We start from the raw sequence: 11,075 nt of genomic DNA, 5'->3' as shown, positions 1-11,075 counted from the left end.
ATGATTAGTGATGTTGAACATCCTTTCATGTGTTTGTTGGCAATCTGTATGTCTTCTTTGGAGAAATGTCTATTTAGGTCTTCTGCCCATTTTTGGATTGGGTTGTCTGCTTTTTGATATTGAGCTGCATGAGCTACTTGTATATTTTGGAGATTAATCCTTTGTCCATTGATTCATTTGCAAATATTTTCTCCCATTCTTAGGGTTGTCTTTTCATCTTGTTTATGGTTTCCTTTGCTGTGCAAAAGCTTTGAAGTTTCATTAGGTTCCATTTGTTTATTTTTGTTTTTATTTCCATTTCTCTAGGAGGTGGGTCAAAAAGGATCCTCCTGTGATTTATGTCACAGAGTGTTCTGCCTATGTTTTCCTCTAAGAGTTTTATAGTGTCTGGCCTTACATTTATGTCTTTAATCCATTTTGAGTTTATGTTTGTGGATGGTGTTAGGGAGGGTTCTAATTTCATTCTTTTACATGTAGCTGTCCAGTTTTCCCAGCACCACTTATTGAAGAGGCTGTCTTTTCTCCATTGTATACTCTAGCCTCCTTTATTAAAAAAAAGGTGACCATATGTGCATGTGTTTATCTCTGGGCTTTCTATCCTGTTCCATTGATCTGTATTTCTGTTTTTGTGCCAGTACCATACTGTCTTGATTACTGTAGCTTTGTAGTATAGTCTAAAGTCAGGGAGCCTGATTCTTCCAGCTCTGTTTTTCTTTCTCAAGATTGCTTTGGCTATTCGGGGTCTTTTGTTTTTCCATACAAATAGTGAAATTTTTTGTTCTAGTTCTGTGAAAAATGCCATTGGTAGTTTGATAGGGATTGCATTGAATCTGTAGATTGCTTTGGGTAGTATAGTCATTTTCACAATGTTGATTCTTCCAATCCAAGAACATGGTATATCTCTCCGTCTGTTTGTATCACCTTTAATTTCTTTCATCAGTGTCTTATCGTTTTCTGCATACAGGTCTTTTGTCTCCTTAGGTAGGTTTATTCCTAAGTATTTTATTCTTTCTGTTGCAATGGTAAATGGGAGTGTTTCCTTAATTTCTCTTTCAGATTCTTCATCATTAGTGTATAGGAATGCAAGAAATTTCTGTGCATTAATTTTGTATCCTGCAACTTTACTGAATTCATTGATTAGCTCTAGTAGTTTTCTGCTAGCATCTCTACGATTCTCCATGTATAGTATCATGTCATCTGAAAAGAGTGACAGTTTTACTTCTTCTTTTCCGATTTGGATTCCTTTTATTTCTTTCTCTTCTCTGACTGCTGTGGCTAAAACTTCCAAAACTATGTTGAATAATAGTGGTGAGAGTGGGCAGCCTTGTCTTGTTCCTGATCTTAGAGGAAATGGTTTCAGTTTTTCACCATTGAGGACGATGTTGGCTGTGGGTTTGTCATATATGGCCTTTATTATGTTGAGGTAGGTTCCCTCTATGCCTACTTTCTGGAGAGTTTTATCATAAATGGGTGTTGAATTTTGTCAAAAGCTTTTTCTGCACCTGTTGAGATGATCATATGGTTTTTATCCTTCAATTTGTTAATATGGTGTATCACATTGATTGATTTGCATATATTGAAGAATCCTTGCATTCCTGGATAAACCGCACTTGATCATGGTGAATGATGCTTTTAATGTGCTGTTGGATTCTGGTTGCTAGTATTTTCTTGAGGATTTTTGCATCTATGTTCATCAGTGATATTGGCCTGTAGTTTTTTTTTGTGATATCTTTGTCTGGCTTTGGTATCAGGGTGATGGTGGCCTCATGGAATGAGTTTGGGAATGCCAGACTTCATAAGTATGTTTTATCTCATTTAATCATCACAATAACCTTGTTAGGTAGCTATTATTACCATCCTTATTTTCCTTTCTTTCTTGTTTTCTGGGGTTTTTTTTGGATAAGGAAGATGTGGGTTACAACTGGTAAGTGATTTGACCAAAGCCATATCCACATGGACAAGGTATTAAGATTTAAGCCCTAGTATGTCTTATTCTAAGTAGCCAGAGTTAGAAAATGCACATGTGAGTGTGTGTGGGTGTGTGCAGATACACACACTTACATATATTTATGACTATGCCTGTCTGTCTCTCTATTAAATGTCATGAGTCCATACTAATACCAATAATTCCAACCCTATGGCACAGGGTACATCCTAATCTTCCCTCTCTACACATTCATAACTCTACCTTGTGCAACATTTGTGCAGATTAAATATAACAGTGTATATAAAAAACCAGTGACTCATGTGAATTAGAGAAAGATGCCCCTTCCTCAAGGTGAGTAACTTGGCAACTGGAGTGTGGCTGGCTTCTAGCTCCTACTCACCCCTCAGCTGAGCGTCTCTGTTTCATTACAGAACCAGAATAAGACAGGGTGGAAGTCCTGCAGAGTCAGCATGCAATAAGTGGTAAATTATTTACACTTAAGGTCAAGTCTTTCAGGAAAACAGCATAGATATATCTAAAGAACTTATGACTAACATAATTTTTCCTTAGAGAATTTTTCACAACTAACAGGGTAGTGGGATGAAAAAGAAAAGTGTCCCAAGGTTTTTCACTCCAATGGGAAAATCAATGCAATCCAGTGCATTGTCAATATCACCAATTATATCCCGTTGAGCATAATTGAAAGTGGGTTGACTGACCTCTAACAGATGATTTTTTTAACCTGATGCCTGACTATATGTCACCCTAAAGTCTGAATCAGAAACAGGTTGATATAAAAATAAAATCTGTCCCTGTCTTCCAGAAGCTTGGCTAGCAGCCAAGAAGAAGACGATCTCTCCATAAAGCAGAGTACATCATTCAAAATGATATTGGAGGTAAGGGGAAAAAAAGCCTTGCTTAATTTCCTGTATGCAGTCAGTAAAGTTTACTGACAGATTTATGAGCTTCAACCTGCTGAACACTCCTCCGTTGAACTTTTTCACTAACTTATCTTTGAAGAGAGGTAAATGAGCTCATCTTCGGGCTCTTCAGACGCTCTTTCCCCAGGACTTGATGGACTTTAAATCTGTCACATTTGACTAAATTTGACTCCATGCTACAAATGCCTGATGCTACAAACGTCTGAGGCCCTGAGATGGAGGCTCTGAAAGTGACACAGACCTCCCCAACTGGCATTTTCCACGGAGGACAGCAAGGTGCTTACGATCATCTCATCTGCATTAAGGATGGGGTGGAGACAATGCGAGCAGCCCCTTTCTTCTTTAAGGGTCCACACTACACAACGTTACAGTGACACAAACTCCAAGCCTCTGCAGCACCTGCTCAGCCACACTGTGTTCTTTTTAACTTTTCAATGGGGGTAGAATTGGAAGAACTCAGAACCATGTGGCCTCTCACCTCTTGAGCTGGATGACAGTGACACCTAAAGAGTGCCTAGAGGGATGCTGGGAATTAAAGAATGACACCCAAGACACAAAGCAGAGGCAGCACTGTTACTCCCAGGGTTGGCAGCTCCCATCTGAGTGCTTTTGAGAGTTTCAAAATTTTCAGGCTGAAACAGATGACACATTATAGGTATAGATAGACAGATTTATTCTTAAGGAATTGGCTCATGTTATTGTGGAAGCTGCAATCTGTAGGGCAGGCTGGAAACTCAGGCAGGAGTTGATATTGCAGTCTTGAGGCAGAATTTCTTCTCTGGGAAATCTCAGTTTTTGTTTTTAATGCCTTCAACTGATTGGATGAGGCCCACCCACATTATTAAGGGTAATTTCCTTTATTCAAAATCAACTGACTGTAAGTGTTAACCACATCTAAAAAAATACCTTTGGTGCAACACCTGATAGTGTTTGATTTAATAATGGAATTATAGCTCAGCCAAGTTGGTGCATAAAAACTAAACAACACACAGACTTTGATCTAATGTCTTATCTTGTATGATGAAAACTATGCAAAAGCCAAGCCAAATGAGTTCTCTGTGATTTATTTTGCAGGTACCTGCTCCGTCAAAACAATGTTTAGTCAACAGATCCCTATGAAGAAAAGGAGGATTGAGCTCTCCATGAGATAAGTCTGAAAGAGCCTAGCACAGAGTGTGCATCCAGTAGGTGCTCAATAAATGGGTCCTGTCTCCTTCCTTGTGTAGGATCCACTCCTCTCCTACTGAGGATGGAAGAAGGAAAGAGGTTAATTCTGTCCAAAGGAGAGCTGGGTCTGAGGATTCCCTGGGTTGATTCATCAGCCATACCCCGGGTTCAGGAATCACCCTCACTGTCACCCTCTGCCACCTGGTAAATTCCCACCACAGATGGGAGGGAAACATCATCACTGTGGATGTGAGAGGGAACCTCAGCTAATCCTTTGGCAGGATCAGCCTGTGTGCAGGCAGAGTGGGCGGCACCTCTGATCATCATAGGGAAGGGTCTCCTGCTCACACCTCTGTCCTTCATCGGGGGGGACCACAGAGGTTAGGTGTGGTTTTAGAATGAAACAGATCAGCATTTGAATTCATTTCCCCCATTTACCAGCTGGGACACATGAGGGAGACTATTTGTCATTTCTCCATTAGTAAGATGGAATCATATACCTGTTGTATAAAGTTGACATAAGAATGAAATGAGATAATATGGGAAGAACTTGGTGGAACTAAGTAAGAACATGATACCTGTTAACTGTTATTGTTTCAACTTTAAATTCTACCACTTGAGAAACATTCTTTTAGCTTAAGTCTTCCACATACTATCATATATTTTAGTGCCACCTGACAGAGGTACCACATTATGTTACCAACACACAGTGTGGATCAATAGCCACACTTTCCTACATGAGAGGAGTGATCTGGGGACACTGGAAAGACCAGAGGTGAGGGTACAGAAGAAATATAAGTAACCTTTGTTATATTTTGCAGAATTTCCCTGGCCTCAGAGATTCATATTTCTCAACAAGAAAAACTGGGTCTTTTGGCCAGATGCTAATTAACTGTCACCAACATGTGGACCAATAGCAATCCCCAAAGCCCACGATACTGCTGTTAGGACATGGAGTAGAAGGTGTTAGATTGTAAAATGAAGAAAATTCAATTCTATTCTAAAAAAACCCCATAAAGCTGAGACTCAGGCCATCATTCTGGAAAGGGAAAAACAGATAAAGAGGAGAGGCAACACAGAGGAGCATGAGGGGTTGAGAAGAATTCTCTGACTTTTAGCTTTCAACATCCAGGCAACCTGAGTACACAGAAGTTTCCTAAACAAACCATAGGTGAGACTAAGATAGATAACAGTTTAAAAAACCCAGCACAACACATACTCAGCTTGCCAGGCTCAAGAGATCTGGAGCAAATGAGGGTTGTACAAGGGTTATCATGGTTTCAGTGCATGGGGTAGAGTCAGATGACCTGGGTGTGAGCATCAGGCTCACTGGCTGGCTTATGTGAACTGGGCCTCAGCTTCTGCCTCTGTAAAATGGGAATGATATTAATAATAACAATAATAGTAATAATAATAGTAATAATACCTCACAGGGTTCTTGTGAGGGGTAAATGTGAATGTGTAAGTGAAGTACTCAACTAAGTGTTTGACACCTCAGTACTCAATGAACTCTTTTTTGATTATCATCATCATCATCTTCATCATCACCATCACCATCTAACTCATAAAACAGGAAAAGCAGTATCAGATGTGGACTTACAGTGGAAAGTGGTAGATAAATATTATCTACAGCAAATCATAATTTACTCTGCATTATCCCAGTTAAGCCTAGTCAGGATTTTGTGAATTAAATCTCAGGTATCTTAAGAGTGAACCTACTTAAAGGCACTGAACTATGGAAATAGAGTCAAGAAAAGAATCTGCAGCGAAAAATGGAAACATAGTCCCAAGAATAGAAGGTCTTTCAATGAGCCAGGATATCAATAAAGTCTCCACTGACAGAAGACAATTGGTTCTAGGCCTCATGGCCCCAAATAGCCTGCAGAAGCCTGTGATGGTCAAGGAGACTTGGGTGAGGTCCTTGGCTGGGAAGGCAAGTGTTCTATGAATAGATGAAGCATCAGACCACACGGGGCTTCCATGAGCATTAATTTAATCACAAATATTTAAATGCTGCAAATATATACAGGCATGACAAATGGGAGTGCACAAAATGACCATTAGGATTGTAATATGTGTGTGAGGAAGCCAACAAACACTCTCTGCAAATAAAGGGCCATATAAATACTACATAATTCCACCCCCTATTACTATTAATAATGTATTATCTGGCTGAAGCAATTCCTTAAGTACTTCATGTTCTCTGCTGGAATCAAGTCTTTAATTCCATTTATGTAGTTAATGGGGAAGCCCTGAGTCCAAATTAGGTTCCTGAGAAGATGTATTAGAATTACAGGCAAGGGGAGATCCTTTATCCTTTTTTCCTCCTCTGGAGATACAGTGTTGCTTTTTTTACCCTTTAACTCGACTTTGATTATTGAATAATATCCTGGAAAGAAGTGGCTATTATAGCTCATGATGGTTTTGAGTTGGAGATGACCCATGCTTTGCTAGGACCTCAGAATAACCCTGGTCCATTAATAAGCTTCCTCTACAGCATTCACGTTCCAATCGGCCCATGCAATCAGGTTTCTCTGTGTGCCATTAAAATAGGACAGACAGGGAGAATGCCCAGTGATGTGTCCCTCTCACGCTCTGCAAAGCAATTAGCCCAAGGACCCTCTTTCAAAATGAGGGGCGGTACAGCAAGGTGGCTAAGAGTGTGAGCTCTAGAGTCAGACTGATCTGCTTCCTATCCCAGTTCACCATTACCTGAATCATCATTGAATAAGTTTCTTAATGTCTTTCAGAGCAAGTTGTCTCACCTTTAAAAAAAAGATTAAGCCTTTAAAATGGGTATAGTAGTAGCAAATCTTCTAGGCTTGTTAGATTTATTTATCTGTATTAGAAAAGGAAGGAAGAAAGGAAGGGCGGGAGGAAAGAAGGAAGGCAGGCAAAGAGAGAGGACTCCCTGAAGAGTCACAGCTTGACTCAAGAGACCTGTGAGAGGACAGGCTAGAGGGACCCTCCTCAGAGTCCAGGGTCTCTCCCCACAGAGTCTGTCCTTGTTCTCTGTCACTTAAAGGTTCAGGAGCAGGAAGCTGTGAACCTGAATGGAGCAGCAGCCTTGTTCTAGGAGCCAGACCGGGGCCTGCGAGCAGCCGTGAGTTTTTGCTTTCTCCTGGGGGTGGTGGGGTATGTCATCTGAGTGTGTTTAAAGAATACAAAGAGGGACTTCCCTGGTGGCAGAGTGGTTAAGAATCCACCTGCCAATGCAGGGGACGAGAGTTCAAGCCCTGATCCGAGAAGATCCCATGTGCCATGGAGCAACTAAGCCCGTGTGCCACAGCTACTGAGCCCGTGTGCCACAACTACTGAAGCCTGCGCACCTAGAGCCCATGCTCTGCAACAAGAGAAGCCACCGCAATGAGGAGTCCGCGCACCGCAATGAAGAGTAGCACCTGCTCGCCACAACTAAAGAAAGCCAACACGCAGCAATGAAGACCCAACACAGACAAAAATAAATAAAAAAAAAAAAAAAAAAAAGGAATACGAAGAGAGGGGGGCGCTGAGTCCGTCTTGCGGCCAGGCTCCCAGTAGAGGATGTTTTGGCTGAATCATTTTGTCCTTGCTCTGCAATTACAAGCCTAATTCGAGGAGTAGGTTACAGCCAAGAAGCCTAATGCAGCTTAAATGACTGTCAGCCACTCTGGCTACGTATATAAACAAATATATAGTTTGAATTGGGAACATTTCCAGAGCTACATGAAGGAGATATCACCTCTTGGTTTCAGGTAGATCATTTCAGGAAAATGAAAGAAGTTTCGATGGGACTCTTGGAGGAGATTCCACGTCTCTTTACTGCAACTGATCTAAACAAGCCGATAGGGTTATTCAATATATTTTCTACCAAATGCTTCCAGATTATTCTACATCAGAGGTTTCACAACCAGGAGAAGGTCATCGTACATCATCAGCAACACATTTATTGAGTCTTCTCTAAATGCCAGGTAAAAGGCTAATGCTTTAATATATTTTCTCTTTTATTTTATAAAACCACCTCATTTTTAGGTGAGTAAACTGGGCTATGTCAAGTAACCTCTAATTTTTTAAATAAATTTATGTATTTATTTATTTATTTTTGGCTGCATTGGGTCTTCATTGCTGCACGCGGGCTTTCTCTAGTTGCAGCGAGCGGGGGCTACTCTTTGTTGCCTTGCGTGGGCTTCTCATTGCGGTGGCTTCTCTTGTTGCAGAGCATGGGCTCTAGGCATGGGGGCTTCAGTGGTTGTGGCCCACGGGCTCTAGAGCACAGGCTCAGTAGTTGTGGCTCATGGGCTTAGTTGCTCCGTGGCATGTGGGATCTTCCTGGACCAGGGCTTGAACCCTTGTCCCCTGCATTGGCAGGTGGATTCTTAACCATTGTGCCACCAGGGAAGTCTTAAGTAACCTTTTCAAGGCCATGTTGATAAGTGCCAAACTCAGATTTGAACCCATGTTTACGCAAATTTGTTTTGTATTTTTAAGTCACTATATTCTATTTTCTTTCACAAGGAAGAACACACATAGCGCATGCACACATGCACACACACACACGCCCAGACCCCCACTCTAAGAAAGTTGAGAGGAAGACAGAGGGGTGAAGGAGGCAACTCCTGAATTGCTGATGGTGACACTAACGACAGTTGTCATCAACTAGATTAGATATGATTTAATACAAAATGGAATATTTGTTAGAAAGTGGGTGCCCTTTGCTCTTCAGGCAGGTGCCCTCTGAGCTCAGGGAACTGGCCAGTGCTGGATTACCCTCTCCTTTCTGCTAGGAGGGCTGGGCACAGGGCACAGGGCGCAGGCCATCACAGAGATGGTATCTCAGTGACTGAGTACATTCCAAAACCTCCTTTGTTGCACAAGTTCTGCTGCAGGAGAACAAGCAGCTTTGCCTGATCGCAGAGAACAGGAATTAGATTCTCTGGAGGGGATATGACTGAATAAATGCTGGTATGTGGCCCTGCTCTGTATGGAAGCTCCAGGTCTGCACTCTCCTCACTCAGGAACCTCTCTGTTGAGCTGGGAATCAGAGTCCAGCCTCATGGGCAAAGGAAGCCCCTGCTGAATGTGTTCTGCTCACTGGCATTTGATAAAATACTATATTGACTAGGTAATGCCCTCATGTATTTAAAATATAATTAAGGATCAGAATGAAAAGATTCATTTCCACTCCTGTCTTTCTGCCCTAAAGTTTACACCCTCCTCCCTTGGATAACTACTTTTCAGTAGATTTTTAAAAATATATCCCTCTGGGATTTTGAAAATGCAAACTAAATATGAATAGATATAGTTCTTTGTTCCTTCTTTATACAGAAAGTAGCAGACTTTTCTGTACCACTTTTTCCCAATTGGCAGCCCTTCTTTTAAAGAACATGGAAAGATTTCTCATTTCTTTTATATGTGCATAATGTCTCATTGCATGTATATACAATCATTGAGTCCATCAGTTTCCTATTGGACACTTGGGTTGTTTCCAATCTTTTGTTATTACTTTTTTAAGTTTAATTAATTTTTATTGGAGTATAGTTGATTTACAATGTTCTGTTAGTTTCTGCTGTACAGCATAGTGAATCAATTTCAAAGGATGTAGCAGGGAACAATGCGTACACACGTCAGCTTATACATGTACTTCCGGAGGTAAAATTTCCAGAGGTCAGTTGTTCTGTCAAGGGTGTGTGCATTTGTCATTTAGAAAAATGCTGGTATTCAATGGGTATTCTGAGAATCTGAGTCAAAACTTTAAAACTCATCCTTGAGAGGTGACTTGGAGTGTGCTAGGTCACATGTGTCTTCTTCATTTTTTAGGGGAGGAATCTCTTCATTTGAAGATCCTTTCCAAGCTGTGGGTATAGAGCTACCCATTTCTTAGAAATTAAGAAATATCATGACCAGATTAATCCCCTAGAACCTGGGGATAGTCTGCCCATCACACTTTCCTGCTCAGGCACCTTCAAGCGGGTCCCCAGTGGCCACAGTCTGGAAATCCAGGCCTTTCATTCTCAGACTCCAGTGGGCATCTCCACTGCTCCTCCGTGAGCTCTGTGCTACCTGCCTGTCCACCGACAGGCACAGGTCCTGTCTCCTTCCCTTTCCCTCTGACACAGCGTCTCATTTGTCCCCCTTTGGTGCTCACTCACGTTGCACTGTGTTCTGGGTACATTCCTTCTCTCTGCTTCCAGACTATGAGATCTTCTGGTGCAGGAGATGGTCTACATTCTCCAGGTATCCTTTGCACACCAATAACTTGTGGGCTCAGTAACTATTTGATGTGATGCTCAGCACCTGCTCTCTGAGGCTCTGAGCTGTGGCAACAAAGAAACTGATTGATAACCAATATAAGGCAGTGGTGCTTCTATACTCTAAAGGTAACTGTGATTTCGTAAGAATCCTAAATTTAGAGTCAAAGGCCCAAATTCTTGCTCTTACATTTGCTTAGGAGCCTCTTGGGGTATTTTATTTTTTTGCCCAGAATGTAGAATTAATGCCTGCCCTGAAGAGCTCCCCCTTTCATTTGTAATGACTCATTTAGTGCCTGGCTTCCATTAGACTGTAAAACCTATGAGGGCTGAGCCCATGGCTGTCTCATTCAATGCTGTATTCTCAGTGGCCTCCGGAACCTGACATTCAGTAGATGCTCAATAAATACTTGACATATAAATTAAATGAGTTAATACATGGTGCAAATAGAATCGGAGGAAAAGTTGATAAACCAGAATGCTATTGGTCTCGATCTCTGGGTTTCTATCAATGGAAAATCAGATTTGTGTAGAAGAGAATGTCAGGAAACTCAAATTCTAACCCCAGCTATGCTGTTAATTAGGGCTATGACCTTAGATGACCATCAAATCTCTCTGAGCCACAATTTTTTCCTCTATTAAATATGGGAGCTGAATACATGGGAAGCTAAAATTGCTTTGCCACAGCTAAGTTCTGTAGTTAACATGCCTGGCAAATCACAGTATGAGCCCCCAAATATGAGGAGTTTATATTTTCAAATGTTATTCCAAAATGACTGCTCTAGACTAGAATCATAGGCCATGGGTATGAAT

This window comes from Balaenoptera borealis (genome assembly GCF_965194805.1).
Source record: "Balaenoptera borealis genome assembly, chromosome: 10".
NCBI lineage: Eukaryota > Metazoa > Chordata > Mammalia > Artiodactyla > Balaenopteridae > Balaenoptera > Balaenoptera borealis.
The sequence above is the reverse complement of the archived record's forward strand: the minus strand, read 5'-3'. Positions refer to the sequence as shown.